We start from the raw sequence: 17,565 nt of genomic DNA, 5'->3' as shown, positions 1-17,565 counted from the left end.
ATGGTAAGGTATGTTGTTACTCTCCCTAGTCTTGCTATCCCCATGTTTTGAACATGAAGAGGTGCTGTATTTTGTCGAATTTTTTTCTGCATCTATTGAGATTATCATGTGATTCTTTAAGTCTCTTGATGTAGTGAATTATGTTTATTGATTTCCCTGTGTTGAACCAACATTGCATCCCAAGGATAAACCCCACTTGATTGTTGTACACTATCTTTTTTAATATGTTTTTATATATGATTTGCCAGTATTAAGAACTTTTGCATCTTCATTCATGAGGGATATTGGCCTAAAGTTTTCTTTTCTTGATGTGTTTTTGTCTGGTTTTGGAATCAGGGTGATACTAGAATCATAAAATGATTTTGAAAGGGTCTCTCCTTTACTCATGGAATATTTTGAGGAGGGTTTATCTTAGTTCTTGTTTGAAGGTCTGGTAGAATTTGGCTGAGAATTTGCCTGGTCCTGGGCTTTTCTTTGTTGATAAGATTTTGATGGTATTATTGAGAAATTATTTTTATTTCCTGTCATTTTCCTTTATTTCTGGATTTTCATTTGAATTGGTTTCTCCTTTGAATGACTCTTCTTCTAGTGTAGTTGATCCCTTTGCTGGTTTTCAATTTTATTTTTCATTTTGTCTTCACAAATTATTTTATTGAATATGTTTTATAGAGCAGGCTTTCAAGTTGTGAATTCTTTTCACTATTTTTTATTGGGGAAGGTTGTTTTTTTTGCCTTCAATTCTTAACCTTAATTTTGCTGGGTATAATGTTTTTGCCTGGCATCCACTTTTTTAAGAGCTTGGTATATTTTATTTCAAGTTCTCCTGCTGCTGCTTCCTGTTCTTATTCATGGGCTTCTCTTCATTGCTGCCAGATTGGGAACATTTCTTATTGCCCGCTCTCTTGGCAACTTCTTTCAGTTTACTTTACCCAGTGGATACAGCAAGTTGCAAATTTAAAAAAAAAATCTTAAATGTGACAGCATTGCAAATATTCAACTCTATTCTTAACCTCTTCCATATATGACTATTTAACTGCCTTTGGAATATCTTATGACCATCTCCAGTGGAGTGTATCCAAAGTCACCTACGTGGTGCTTAAATCTAATCCTTGTTTAAAATTCCATAACTTAGAATATGTTCTGTTCTTTCTTTTTCTCACTCAGTTTCAAAACTCCAAAAGCAGTTTTCATCCTCATGCTGCTTAATCTCCACACTGAATATTCACCATTGTCTTCAAAGTATTGTTCAAATTTACTCTCTCCTTTAGCTCACCAGGACCACTGTTTGAACACCATCCTCAGCTCTTAAATGGGCTCTTGCTGTAACTTGTCTGCTGCCATTGACTTCATTCTGTCTCACCTACAAGTGACGATTGGCTCTTGGGAAATTCATATTTACAGTCACTAAAAGATTGCCCCCTGAATTGTTACTTCTGTCCTGGATCTGCCTTCTTTGCAGGCAGGGGATTCTTTACCAGGTTTGGTTCTTAGCATAGCTGAAAGAGTTAAACATTTGAAATGGCAAGATCTGGCAGAAATTACAATGCCATAACTAGTGAAATAATTATGACTACATTAAAATATCTCAAAATATCCCAAAATTGCTCAAAGTGTCACTCTCTAGAATTAGATTGCTGTTTACTGACCCTTTAATTCTCTTATATTTATAAAACAATATCTTTGACAACCTGCTTGGAAGAAAATGTGTAATACCATTTCAGCCTGACACTTGGAATATCACAAATCCCACCTGGCTCTGTACTGAAAAGCATACCTAGTAAATGCAATCTTGGGTAAATGAAACAATCCTGCAGCAACAATCCCTCCATATCAATAGGCAGGAAGATAAAGACAAAAAGAAGGCAGAGAGGTGTGGGGTTTGAGGGAGAACACAGGTATGAGGAAAGATTACCAAATTGATGTGTGTATGAGGTAGCACACAAGAGACTATATAATGTGCGTAGTATACGCAGTAGTCTCTCATGGTCTGCAGGTTCCTTTCTATAGCCTAATTTGAAAGCATTAAATGGAAAATTATAGACAATTCACACGTTTTAAATTGTGCATGCCATTCTCAAGTAGTGTGATGCAAACTCATGCTGTACTAGTGCAGCCCTGAGAATCAACCCTTTATCTACCACTTCCATTCTGTAGATTTATTCCTCCATTTCTGTGGGTGATTAGTTCTAGGACATCCTGCAGATACCAGAATCTTAGAATGCTCAAGTCTATTATATAAAATGTTGCAATATTTGCTTAGAACCTGGGCATATCCTCTTATGAACTTTAAATCATTTCTAGATTATTTATAATACCTAATACAATGTAAAATCTATGTGAATAGTTGTTAAATACCATATTATTCAGGGAATAATGGCAAGAGAAAAATATGTACATATTTAGTACAGATGTGATAAAAAACTGAATATTTTCCATATGCCATTGTTTAAATCTATAGATGTAAAACATACAGATGTGGAGAAATGAATATATGTTCATCATAAAGCAGAGAGAGGGAAACTACATTCGTGTACTGTATATTAAAGTGTACTGCTGTAATTGTTTTATTTTAATTAATCTCCTACTGTGTGTACTTTATAAATTAAAATTGTACGTAAGTTAAATACATATAGATGACAAAAACATACTATTATAAGATTCTGTACTATCTTGGGTTTTAAATGTCCACTAAGGATCTTGGGATATATCCCCTGTGGATAAAGGGAGATTCCTGTTTATCGTCAAAAAAGGAACAAAAAAAAATCTTCTTTTTTTAAAAAAATAGGTTTTTTTTAAGAGAGAGTGAGAGAGAGGGAGAGAGAGAGAGAGAATTTTAATATTTATTTTTTAGTTTTCGGTGGACACAACATCTTTGTTGGTATGTGGTGCTGAGGATTGAACCCGGGCTATACGCATGCCAGGCGAGCGCGCTACCGCTTGAGCCACATCCCTAGCCCCCAAAAACATCTTTTTGAAAGAGAAATTGATGCACCTTGTTACATTGTTGCTATATACTTTTGAGATACCCGTGGGCTAATTTGTAGGTTTACAGTTCCATGGGTCAAAAGGCCAAACAACGTGTGTTAAGGTCCATCTTCCTTTTGTTCCTACCTACCATGTTTTCAAGGAAACACCTCACAAGAGGGAAGGGTAAGAAACCACTCCTCTCCTCAAGGAACACCTCATGTATTTTTAAGACGAATCACTCATAACAACAATAAAACCCATATTTATCAGAAACTGAAAGCAGATGTATAAAGTTTCTCAAAACCTCTACAGGCAACCACATATCAACAAGAATCACTGGCCTACAGGGATGTAGTCAAACTTTAAATTGTGGAATTCAAGATGTTTTATAATCTAGCACCAAGTTTAATTTTAGTCCTTTTTCTCTCCTGCATCCTTAGCCATTTCCCCCTCATGACACAGAAAAGTGCTAACTTCCCTGATTTCCTCTAGAATTCAGGAAATGTCGGGTCACACAGAGGCTGTGCCCGTGACTGGGAGATACCCAAGATTCATAGGACAACTCCATGTCGGCCATCATTCTTTTAGTGGAATTAAATGATACAGAAGTGGATCAAGCAGTCGATGTAGCTGACAAATTCACCAATCATTTATTGAGTGCCTACTCTATTTCAGGGAGTAGGTAAGTGCCAAGGACAGACTTCATCAGTATCAGAGAGTTCTAGTAAAAGATGCTGAGACTTCATTGGTAGCTGGCATTTCTTGAGAAGAGCTCCATTGTTCAGAAAGTAAGGAAGGTCGAAAGATTTTTACCAAAGGAAACATTTCTAAAGACTGGAGTACTCTATGGGAGATAGTCTTTTCAGAAGTTCAAGAAGATGACTGGGAGAATGTATCGGCAGTGCTGATGGGGAATCCATGTACCAGGTTGAACAGTGTTCCCTAGGGTATATCTAGTCCAAGAAGCCAAGTGAGATATCTTAGCAGTGTCTCCATGCAGATAACTGGTTTAAATGAACAGAGAAAGGGGCAGTGAAACCTGGGTATTTCTGTGGACTACTTGAAGTCTCACACCCTATAATGCAAGTGTCATTCTTTAGCAACAGTGCAGCTAGGCAAGTGTTTTAACTTTCCATCTTTCCAAATGGTCCTGGCTCCAGGTAGAGGCTAATACCCAAGGATAGAGGTGTTGGGCCCTCCATTACACACACTGGACTTCTTGGCCATGTCTGCATTGGATCCTCATTTCCATGCCTTCCTTGAGGTTTCTGCCTTTAGTATTCTTTGCTTCTCCTTTGTCATTCCAGTTGTTTTCTTGAGCTTGGATCTTATTTACATCTCCTGTTCATATCAGCCCCTCTTCTGCACAGCTGTGTGTCCCTGCCCATTACTAACAACTAAAATGCTGCATTCACCATTTATTAAAAAATCAAGTTAACATAACCCTACTATAAATCTTTTACTAATACTCTAATTGTCCATGGTTTTACTTTCCTAAGGATATGGGGGTATATCTTGCATTTGGCTAGGATTTTTTTCTGTTTCCCATGTGATTTTGGTTTTGATGAATAAACAAGCCTCAGGTTAATTATCACAACTTAATAAATTTTATATTTGAGCAGGAGAGGAAAATATACTTGACCAATAACATTGAGTTGGCTTGATTTTGATGCATTCCAATAACTAGCACCATTAATTCCCTTAACAAATATTGAACTCTGTTTTATGGTAAATCACTGTGCTGGGTTTTATGGGAAATGAGGGGGGTGCATATTGCATGTTGAGGTCATTGCCTGAAATTTAATAAATGTTCAATTAATGTTAGTATTCTTGTTGACAGAAATTATGTAAGCAGCATACAAACCACTGATAAATTTTCTTTTGTATCTTAACATTTTCAAGTTATAGGAGATTAGAATCGAGACTAAAAGCACCAGACAAGATATATCAAAAGGGAGATTTCAAATAATCCCAAATATCAGTGAAGCAGAGGTTTTTAAATGTGACTAGGAGTTAACCTTTTTAAATTTTCATTCTGCTTAAGAGTGACCTGAAGTACAGAATACAAATCGTTGGACTTCAAGGGGGTGGGTGGGGTGGATTGGAAGCTGGTATATAGGGAAACTGGGTAGAGTAAGGCTGTCATTGAGAGATCCTTAGAGGACATAGCATAAAGGAAGAAATTTGGGGAAGCTGAGAAGGGGGAAAGACTTGAATTATCTTTGCAAAAGAGTAAAAACAAAGATATAAATGTAAATAAGCACAATGAAGGTATTTGAAGAGCCCAAGTCCTGAAATATGAAGAATGTGCTAGAATCTGCCTATTACCAGAAATCAGTGTGCTGTGCTATAGAAAGTTGCTTCCCAAAGATGTGACAACTGGGTGGATGAATGGATTTTAAAACACTAAAATGTGTCAATCTAGCCACTGTGCTTAATCTCAAGAATCTGTACAAAATTATCCAGGATTTTGGGATCAACATATATCAGCAATTAGAACATAGGACTCAAATGGATATAAAAATTTGTAGTTGAAGAGGTGATTCCATTAGCTTTACTCATTGAGAAGACGATGCTAGAAAACTGTCTTTGTTTTTTCTTTGTATCTTTTTTTTTATTTTTAATATCTTTATTTTATTTATTTTTATATGGTGCTGAGGATCGAACCCAGGGCCTCACACGTGCTAGGTGAGTGCTCTACCGCTGAGCCACAATATCAGCCCCTATATGTATATTTTGTTTAACTACATAAAATATATATAGTCTTGAGGACTAGGGGTATAGTTCAATGATAGAGCACATGCTAAGAATGCATAAGGTCCTGGGTTCAATCCCCAGCACCAAAATGTGTGTGTATAGGCTTGAGAAAAATGAGATTATAGTTTGCAGAGTAGCAGGGCTTCTTTGAGGATGATCCCTCAGTACCTAATCTATTGTCTTTGTATTCATTGAGTGCTTAATTATTGATGCCTGATGAAATGTTCCTCCTTAGACTCTGAATAGCTATTTCTTTTTTTTTTCTTTTTTTAATTTTTATTGGTTGTTCACAACATTACAAAGCTCTTGACATATCATATTTCATACATTAGATTGAAGTGGGTTATGAACTCCCAATTTTACCCCAAATGCAGATTGCAGAATCACATCGGTTACACATCCACAATTTTGCATAATGCCCAATTAGTAATTGTTGTATTCTGCTACCTTTCCTATCCCCTCAAAAAAATGACCTGACACATTTCAGATGGAAGAAAGACATTAGTAAATTGCCAAGCTTTCTGATGATGAATTACAAGTGTCAAGCTAGACATTATAGAAGAGGGGGTTAATCATTATGTCACTGGTGTCCACAGAGTTCATAATTTTAGGCTTTGTACAAATGGAAAATTGTAATCTTCAGCTGCCTTTTGCCAGGCTACTGAGTGGCAGCACAGATTTAAACATGACAGATATGTTACTTTGGAAAAGCCTGTTTATCTGGAGCAAACAGGCCTTATCTTATTGAATATTGCTTGATGAGCATATAGAATTTCTTGGGAGAGGGATATTCTGGAGGATGGATATGATCACATGCCTTTGTAGCATCTGTTTTCTCCACGTCATGTCTGTATGATGTGATGGTGAATGCATATTATCTGTTGCAATAGACATGTGCAATCTAACACTCAATATGATTCATTACGAGTCCATGCTTTGCTTTCTTCTGTTCCTTCAAATTACCGAAGACTCTTAGTTGTAGGCTGTGTTGAACAATCTTTATTAGGAATATGAAGAAAGTATCTGTTACACAAAGCTAGGAAATTTCCACCATTCAAAAAAGCTAGGAAATTCCACTAATAGACATAAATTTGTTATGCTTTGAATAACATATGAAAAGGAACAATGGTATGTGTTTGAAAAAATGGCTAAACCCAATAGAGAATTTTATTGTTTTTTGTTTGGATTTTGGTTTGTTTTGGTTCTCAGGGGTGCTCAACTACTGAATACCACATCCCAAGCCATTTTTATATTTTTGAGAAAGGGCCTCACTAAGTTGCTGAGGTTGGCTTTGTACTTGTGATCCTCCTTCCTCAGCCTCATGAGTTGCTAAGGAATTTTTCTTTATTTATTTTCCTTAAAGCAAATCCCTTTTATACCTTACTGAGATCATATGCATTTAAAGAATGTTTAGGTCTTAGGAAAGTGAGGCAGAATATAGAAATTCAGGAGAGGTGTGTAGTAAAACAAAGTGGTTATGCAAAAGGATTTGAAACTATTTCATACTTTATAAATCAGCTTGCAGCTATTCTGCATGATCTATTTGCTATAAAAACAAATATGCTTTTCAAGGTGATTAAATTAGTAAACCCAGATTTAATGGACTAAAACATTAAAAAAGAAAAAAAATAGAGATTACAACAATTGCCTTGAGTCTTGCATAACCCTGCTGATTTACTTGCCTATATTGATCTCAAAGCAGAAACACAGAACCTTTAGTTCCTGAATCCATGAAGCACCTGGGTTAATGTGAGAGAGAAGGTCCAGCAACAGAGCAGTTCAGTCCACTAGGCTTCTTAACTGTGATTTTTCTGAATCCTTACACCAATCCTCTGAGCTAACACAAACTTTTGAGGTGAAGAAAGATATGGTTGAAAGAGTATGAAAGATCATGTCTGGGGCTGTGTGACATATGTGGAGAGTTGGGATTCAAACACAGTTCTATAAAGACCCAAACCCCTACACTTCCTTTAAATCTTTCTAACTTCCTATAAAGGTATCTGTGTTGAGTGAATGTAAAACAATCCTTTGATTTTGTTGCAGTGTGATGGGGGAATGGAAAGACTAGATACCTGGTTGTGCAGGTTGGTTTAGAAGTTTATTTTGGAAATGTATAGTCAATATCCTCATAAGTCACATATAAATATTTTTGCCATTAGTTGTGTGGAACTCTAAACAGCACCACAGTAAAGGAAATCTAATTACCCATCCATCTCCTGATAAATCAATGAAAACAACTGTATCAACTAAAGTATGCTTCTTTTATCTTTGCTAAAGGGCACATCTTTAAAACCAGATGTTCGGTAATCTCATTTATAAATCTTAGAAATCTTGTAGTATATAATTATTAACCTTAAAGATTTTCTTAATGTCTACAAGAGAATCATAATCTTTTGGGCACTTTTGGAAGAAGACTGTGGATAAAGAGAAGAGTGGTGATTGGTTCCAGTCAGATGTACCTATATTTGAGCAAAAATACTTTTTAGTTATGTGACCCTGGACAAGTACTACAAACTATCCACTCCTCCATTCCTTGAACAGTAAAATGGAGGCAATAATAATACTGTCTCACAAGGTTGTGAAAAATAAGATAATTACAAAAATGCTTAGCTTTGTAATGTGAACACAATGAAGGCACTGTCAATGCTAACTACAAAATCAACACCAGTATTATTACTATTATTGGGAAAATCGTTTTTTCCTCTCCCAGTTCCAGATTCTAAATTTTTGAAGTGAGACTTAGGTGAGAAAGTGTGTGTGAAGTTTTTGCCGCAACAAAAAACATGAATGAATAATGGAAAAGTAGTCAGTCAAAACTGATGCTGTTTTCAGAGTCCATGCATTTCACTTTGCATTCTATCTTCTGGGAATGTGTACATTCTTAAATTTACATTCGCTGACCAGAGGAGTCACAAAATTTGTGAACTTTGACCCACTCTTCATCTAACCAGCTATCCCTTAGGTTCCCACAATAGGAAAGGTGCTACCTTCCTGGGGTTAGACTATTGCCAGGCTTTTGAACATAATCATATCACTTTCATCAGTTCTTGAAACTCGTTATCTTTTTAGTTAGTGCTGCTCAAAATCTAATGGGCACAAAAATCCTTTGATGTTCTTATAAAAATGAAACTTCAGTTTCAGGGGTTGGGCAGAGGCTGCAGTTTCTGAATTTCCTCAGGAGTATCAGGTCTCGGTGATGATGATGCTTTTGTGAGACTACTGTGGACCCTCAAGTCCTGGCTCCTGTTGTGCTGGATAGTTAATGAGCCTACACCTTCTGTGGACTGTAGCTTTGGCCAGCAGATTTCATCATATGTTGTTTTCAAGTCAGGTCTTCTACTTTCCTGTTGTGTCTCTATCTTTCTTTTTTTGTGGGGAAGAGATTGAACCCAGGGACTCTTAACCACTGAGCCACATCCCCAGTCCTTTTTATTTTTATTTTGAGATAGGGCCTTGCTAAATTGCTAAGGCTGGCTTTGAACTTGTAATCCTCTTGCCTCAGCCTGCCAAGCTACTGGGATTATAGGTAAACATCACCACACCTTGTGTGTGTGTGTGTGTGTGTGTGTGTGTGTGTGTGGTCTCTCTCTCTCTCTCTCTCTCTCTCTCTCTCTCTCTCTAACTTCTCCCTTTAAATGAAAATGCATGTTAGGTAAAAACTCTTGTTGCTCCTCCTCTAGGAAGCTCTTTCAGTCTTGACTGCACTGCTTTCATCCATCTGTGATTTGGATTTGAGTTTTCTTTTTAGTATCCTACTCCATTCTCAGTGTTGCAAGGTACTGCTCCTCCCTCCAGATCTCTCCTACTCTGTTACATTTTCCTGGATGATGCCAGGCAGACATATACATCTTCTCTTTGGTGTACTTACATAAGCTCAGCAATTATTCTTTATTTTTTTAATTTCATAAATCTGTTTTTTTTTTTTGATGAAATGAGCTTTATACAAGAAATTCGGATTCTGTTCCCAGATTTGAAAGCTATTTGTGGAGCCTCAATGCTCAAAACACTTAGAAACCTGCAGGTAATATCGGAAAAGAGTCTTCTGGAGACTTACAGGAATGGATTTGAATTCTTAACCTCTCCCACCATGATCAGTCCCACATTAAACTGATAGCTTAGCCTCAATTGACCTCCGTTTCCTTCTCTGTAAAAATTAAAGTATTTTGCTTTACTCTCTAAGGTGGCTGTGAGGATTAAGAAAAAATAATATCTGTGTTTCATTTAGCCCTAGTACATGTGGGAATAGCCAATAAATGTTAATATGATGGCTTAATATTATTACTAGTATTATTGGATTGTTGTGAAAACAACCTCAACGAACATAAATAAATATTAAGTTGTGTTTCTTCTCTTTCCACTTGAGTCTATGACTTAATTATTTTATTATAGGATTATACCATATACTTTTTTTAAAAAGTTAAAATGTTAATTTTCACAGAAGAACTATCTAAATAGAGAAACAGATTTTGGGAAATAGCTCAGTGGTAGAGCACTTGCCTAGCATGCCTAAGGCCCTGAGTTTGATTCCCAGTACTACAAAAATTAAAAAGATATACAAATGATTGTCACATACTAGACCCTTCAAAGATGTTTTTGAATACGTCTTGTGAAAATACCTTTGGAGTATTACTTCACACATGAATTAAAGTGACTTTATGAGAGAGTAATTGGCATTCCCAAGGTCCACTGTTTTCTATTGTATTTAATGTACAAATGGGATGCATATTTTGCAGTCTCTGGTGTTCATTCTCACCACTGTTACTATGCCCAAATCCTCTCTGATACATTTGACCAAGGAGTTGTCTGGGACGTTCTATCCCTCCTTGTGTCTCCTTCCTTGCAATAGAGATAACAGATTAAGAACATGAAAGGATTGAAACACATCAAGTGGAGGAAACAGACATGTTCCATAGAGTTGCCTGCATTGATTGCAGTTTGAATGCATGACAACTTCTTCCCCAAGAGTGTCAAAAAGAAATCGTTTATAAAATACGCAGGAAGTCTCTCAAGGAAACTAATTAATGGCATTATTAGCTTAAGCACAGCAAAGATTATTGAAAAGTTTCCTCTTACTCAAAATACTTTAGAAAATAAATTATGATTACCTTGGATACTGTGCTTTAATGTATCTTCCATTGATTTCCTGTATGTTTACAGGGAGGTTTCGGGCTTTATTTTCAACAATTTACACAGCGTTTGGAGATGATGGCTATATAAGCACTAGAAAGAGAAAGAAACATTTTCTGTTAGATGTCAGCTATCAGGGAATAGTCAAAGAGCTTTAAAGAAATACCAGTCTGTGTTCTTACCCCTCTTCTTCTCTATCTCCCCCCACCCTGTTGCTTCTCTACTTTCTTCCTTGTCCCCTTAAAAGGATGGAAAAAGACCTCATTTTAGCTTTACTTTATCAATGTCCTCAAGAGCTTTAAATTTCAGGAGTGGGGGGGATCCAACATGGCTGCCGGCGAGGAAGCAGCGATTCCAATGTCTCCACTTTAACGGGATAAGAAAGACCCACCTGGACAGCTGCAGCCTACATACGGAGGAACTCCTAGCATAATTCCCTTTAGAGGAGAGCAGCCGTGATCTGGTAGGTTTATTGGAAGTGACAGTTTGTCCCAGAGAAGTGGATCTTGGGCGGCCACTCGGGCACAGAGGTCTAGTCCGCAGACATTAGCCACTCCGGCAAGGGGCTCCCCCGGGAGGCCTAGCTCTCGCTTTGCGAGCAGCCACCCCACCTGTCCGGTTCCTAACCACGTGGCCAAAGCAACCCGGATCCATAGGTAGCACTGCGGCGGGTGCAGAAGTCAAGTCCCGGAGCCAGCAACCGCTTTTGCAAGCGGCGGTCACCCTGAGCGGCTTGGGCCGCCCCGCCCGAACCCCTAGTCGGCCGCCGCCAATTTCCAGCGAAATCGAGGGGCTCCAGACAGATTTCCATCGTGCAAAGTTCGACTGCGGGAGCTCCTTTTCTCCGCACGGAGGGGCGCATAGCCTGATAGGCAATCGCCCTGCGGCTGGAGTCTGTGGCGCGCACTGGGGAGCGGCAAGGTGCCGGAGCGGGGGTAGCAAAGATACCTGCGGCCCACTGGAAAGATAGGCCAGGGGGTAAATTTCAAAAACACAACAGTTGCACCAAGCAGAAAGAAACTCGAGCAGTATGAAAAGACAAGGAAAGAAAGGACTACAAGCAATGCAGGTCAACTCAACATTAGAAGAGGTAATAGCTGCAACTGATGGAATGTCAGATAAAGAGTTCAGGATATACATGCTTCAGATTATCTGGAGCCTCAAGGAAGATATGAGACAGCAAAATCAGACAATGAAAGATCACATTGACAAACAAATCCAGGAAGTAAAAGATCAATTTCACAGGGAGATAGAGGTAATAAAAAACAAACAAATAGAAATACTAGATATGCAGGAAACAATAAACCAACTTAAAAACTCAATTGAGAATACTACCAGCAGAGTAGATCACTTAGAAGAGAGAACATCAGACAATGAAGACAAAGTATTTCAACTGGAAAAGAACATAGACAACTCAGCAAGTCTGCTAAGAAACCATGAACAGAACATCCAAGAAATATGGGACAATATCAAAAGACCAAATTTAAGAGTCATTGGGATACAAGAAGGCACAGAGCTCCAAACCAAAGGAATAAACAGTCTATTCAGTGAAATAATACGAGAAAACTTCCCAGACTTGAAGAATGAGACAGAATCCCAAATTCTAGAAGCCTACAGGACGCCGAATATGCAAAATCATAAGAGATCCACACCTAGACACATTATAATGAAGATGTCCAACATACAGAATAAGGAGAGAATTTTAAAAGCTGCAAGAGAAAGAAAGCAGATTACATTTAGGGGTAAACCAATCAGGATAACAGCTGATCTCTCGACACAGACTCTGAAAGCTAGAAGATCCTGGAATAACATATTTCAAACACTGAAAGAAAATGGGTTCCAACCAAGAATCGTGTATCCGGCGAAATTAAGCTTCAGGATAGAAGATGAAATTAAAACCTTCCACGATAAACAAAAGTTAAAAGAATTCGCAGCTAGAAAACCATCTCTTCAAAAAATCCTTGGCAAAACATTACAGGAAGAGGAAATGGAAAATAACATTGAAAACCAACAATGGGAGGTAGGACAGTAAAGGGGGGAAAGTAGTCAAAGAGGATAACAAATCAGGTTTAGTAACATCAATAAATAAATATGGCTAGAAGAACAAACCATATCTCAATAATAACCCTAAATGTTAATGGCTTAAACTCACCAATCAAGAGACACAGGCTAGCAGAATGGATCACAAAACAAGACCCAACAATATGCTGCCTACAGGAGACGCATCTGATAGGAAAACATATTCATAGACTGAAGGTGAAAGGTTGGGAAAAATCATACCACTCATATGGACTGCGGAAACAAGCAGGATTGGCCATACTCATATCTAATAAAATAGATTTCAAACCAAAGTTAATCAAAAGGGATAAAGAAGGACACTTCATACTGCTCAAGGGAACCATACACCAACAAGACATAACAATCATAAATATATATGCCCCAAATAATGGCGCAGCTGTGTTCATCAAGCAAACTCTTCTCAAGTTTAAGAGTCTAATAGACCACCATACAATAATCATGGGAGACTTCAACACACCTCTCTCACCACTGGAAAGATCTTCCAAACAAAAGTTAAATAAGGAAACTATAGAACTCAATAACACAATTAACAATCTAGACTTAATTGACATATATAGACTATACCACCCTACATCAAGTAGTTACACTTTTTTCTCAGCAGCACATGGAACCTTCTCAAAAATAGACCATATATTATGTCACAGGGCAACTCTTAGACAATATAAAGGGGTAGAGATAACACCATGCATCTTATCTGATCACAATGGAATGAAACTGAAATTCAATGATAAAAGTAGGAAGGAAAAATCAAGCATCAATTGGAGAATGAACAATATGTTGCTGAATGATCAATGGGTTTTAGAAGACATCAAGGAGGAAATTAAAAACTTCCTAGAGTTAAATGAAAACACAGACACAACATATTGGAACCTATGGGACACATTGAAAGCAGTTCTAAGAGGAAAATTCATTGCTTGGAGTTCATTCCTCAAAAAAGGAAAAAAACAACAAATAAATGATCTCATACTTCATCTCAAAATCCTAGAAAAAGAAGAGCAAAACAACAGCAAAAGAAGTAGAAGGCAAGAAATTATTAAAATCAGAGCTGAAATTAATGAAATTGAAACAAAAGAAACAATTGAAAAAATTGACAAAACTAAAAGTTGGTTCTTTGAAAAAATAAATAAAATTGACAGACCCTTAGCCATGCTAACAAAGAGAAGAAGAGAGAGAACCCAAATTACTAGCATACGGGATGAAAAAGGCAATATCACAACAGATTCTTCAGAAATACAGAAGATAATCAGACATTATTTTGAATCCTTATACTCCAATAAAATAGAAGACAGTGAAGGCATAGATAAATTCCTTAAGTCTTATGATCTTCCCAGATTGAGTCAGGAGGATATAGACAACCTAAACAGACCAATAACAATAGAGGAAATAGAAGAAACCATCAAAAGATTACCAACTAAGAAAAGCCCAGGACCGGACGGGTATACAGCGGAGTTTTACAAAACCTTCAAAGAGGAACTAACACCAATACTTTTCAAGCTATTTCAGGAAATAGAAAAAGAGGGAGAACTTCCAAATTCATTCTACGAGGCCAACATCACCCTGATTCCGAAACCAGACAAAGACACCTCAAAGAAAGAAAACTACAGACGAATATCTCTAATGAACCTTGATGCAAAAATCCTCAATAAAATTCTGGCGAATCGGATTCAAATACATATCAAAAAAATTATACACCATGATCAAGTAGGATTCATCCCTGGTATGCAAGGTTGGTTCAATATACGGAAATCAATAAATGTTATCCACCACATCAATAGACTTAAAAATAAGAACCATATGATCATCTCGATAGATGCAGAAAAAGCATTCGACAAAGTACAGCATCCCTTTATGTTCAAAACTCTAGAAAAATTAGGGATAACTGGATCATACCTCAACATTGTAAAAGCAATCTATGATAAGCCACAGGCTAGCATCATTCTGAATGGAGAAAAATTGAAGGCATTCCCTCTAAGATCTGGTACAAGACAGGGATGCCCTCTCTCACCACTTCTGTTCAACATAGTCCTCGAAACACTGGCCAGAGCAATTAGGCAGACGAAAGAAATTAAAGGCATAAAAATAGGAAAAGAAGAACTTAAATTATCACTATTTGCAGATGACATGATTCTATACCTAGCAGACCCAAAAGGGTCTACAAAGATGCTATTAGAGCTAATAAATGAATTCAGCAAAGTGGCAGGATATAAGATCAACACGCATAAATCAAAGGCATTCCTGTATATCAGCGACAAATCATCTGAAACGGAAATGAGGACAACTACTCCATTCACAATATCCCCCCAAAAAATAAAATACTTGGGAATCAACCTAACAAAAGAGGTGAAAGACTTATACAATGAAAATTACAGAACCCTAAAGAAAGACATAGAAGAAGACCTTAGAAGATGGAAAAATATACCCTGCTCATGGATAGGCAGAACTAACATCATCAAAATGGCGATATTACCAAAAGTCCTATATAAGTTCAATGCAATGCCAATCAAAATCCCAACAGCATATCTTGTAGAAATTGATAAAAGAATCATGAAATTCATATGGAATAATAAAAGACCCAGAATAGCAAAAACAATACTAAGCAGGAAGTGTGAATCAGGCTGTATAGGGATACCAGACTTCAAACTATACTACAGAGCAATAGTAACAAAAACAGCATGGTACTGGTACCAAAACAGGAGGGTGGACCAATGGTACAGAATAGAGGACACAGTAACCAATCCACAAAACTACAACTATCATATTTTTGATAAAGGGGCTAAAAGCATGCAATGGAGGAAGGATAGCATCTTCAACAAATGGTGCTGGGAAAACTGGAAATCCATTTGCACCAAAATGAATCTGAATCCATATCTCTCGCCGTGCACAAAAGTTAACTCAAAATGGATCAAGGAGCTTGATATTAAATCAGAGACATGGCATCTGATAGAAGAAAAATTTGGTTATGATCTACACACTGTGGGATCGGGCTCCAAATTCCTCAATAGGACACCCATAGCGCTAGAGTTAACAAATAGAATCAACAAATGGGACTTACTCAAACTAAAAAGTTTTTTCTCAGCAAAAGATACAATAAGAGAGATAAACAGGGAGCCTACATCCTGGGAACAAATCTTTACTCCACAGACTTCAGATAGAGCCCTAATAACCAGAATATACAAAGAACTCAAAAAATTAGACAATAAGATAACAAATAACCAAATCAATAAATGGGCCAAGGAACTGAACAGACACTTCTCAGAGGAGGACATACAATCAATCAACAAGTACATGAAAAAATGCTCACCATCGCTAGCAGTCAGAGAAATGCAAATCAAAACTACCCTAAGATACCATCTCACTCCAGTAAGACTGGCAGCCATTAGGAAGTCAAACAACAATAAGTGCTGGAGAGGATGCGGGGAAAAGGGCACTCTTGTTCATTGCTGGTGGGACTGCAAATTGGTGCAGCCAATCTGGAAAGCAGTATGGAGATTTCTCGGAAAGCTGGGAATGGAACCACCATTTGACCCAGCTATTCCCCTTCTCGGTCTATTCCCTAAAGCCCTAACAAGAGCATGCTACAGGGACACTGCTACATCGATGTTCATAGCAGCTCAATTCACAATAGCAAGACTGTGGAACCAGCCTAGATGCCCTTCAATAGATGAATGGATAAAAAAAATGTGGCATTTATATACTATGGAGTATTATTCTGCATTAAAAAATGACAAAATCATAGAATTTGGAGGGAAATGGATGGCATTAGAGCAGATTATGCTAAGTGAAGCTAGTCAATCTTTAAAAAACAAATACCAAATGACTCCTTTGATATAAGGGGAGTAAACAAGGACAGGGTAGGGACGAAGAGCTTGAGAAGAAGATTTACATTAAACAGGGATGAGAGGTGGGAGGGAAAGGGAGTGAGAAGGGAAATTGCATGGAAATGGAAGGCGATCCTCAGGGTTATACAAAATGTCACATAAGAGGAAAGGAGGGGTAAGACAAGTTAATACAAATGGAAGAAATGATTTACAGTAGAAGGGGTAGAGAAAGAAAAGGGGAGGGGAGGGGAGGGGAGGGGGGATAGTAGAGAATAGGACAGACAGCAGAATACATCAGACACTAGAAAGGCAATATGTCAATCAATGGAAGGGTAACTGATGTGATACAGCAATCTGTATACGGGGTAAAAGCGGGAGTTCATAATCCACTTGAATCAAACCGTGTAATATGATGTATTAGGAACTATGTAATGTTATGAACGACCAATAAAAAACAAAAATAAATAAATAAATAAATAAATTTCAGGAGTGGGTTCCTTGGTTGGAGACAAAAGCTTGCCTACGTGAGTATTACCAATTATGTATTTGAGGCAGATCTTCCTACCTCTGAACCTTAGTTCCCTCTTAACAGGCTAGAAATCATGATCATTGTGGAGCTTAGTATCATGATAGCCAGTGAACTCACTGGCACTCTCAAAGTCAGTATCATAACAAACATTTTTGTGTACTTCAGGCATACTGTAGATAACCCTATTTTTAGATGTACAGTAGAGAAAGCTGCATAAAGAAAACCATACCGGCATATGGAAAAATTCTCCACATCACTAATCATTTGGGAAATGCAAATCAAGACCAC

Source organism: Urocitellus parryii, chromosome 5 (genome assembly GCF_045843805.1).
Source record: "Urocitellus parryii isolate mUroPar1 chromosome 5, mUroPar1.hap1, whole genome shotgun sequence".
NCBI lineage: Eukaryota > Metazoa > Chordata > Mammalia > Rodentia > Sciuridae > Urocitellus > Urocitellus parryii.
The sequence above is the reverse complement of the archived record's forward strand: the minus strand, read 5'-3'. Positions refer to the sequence as shown.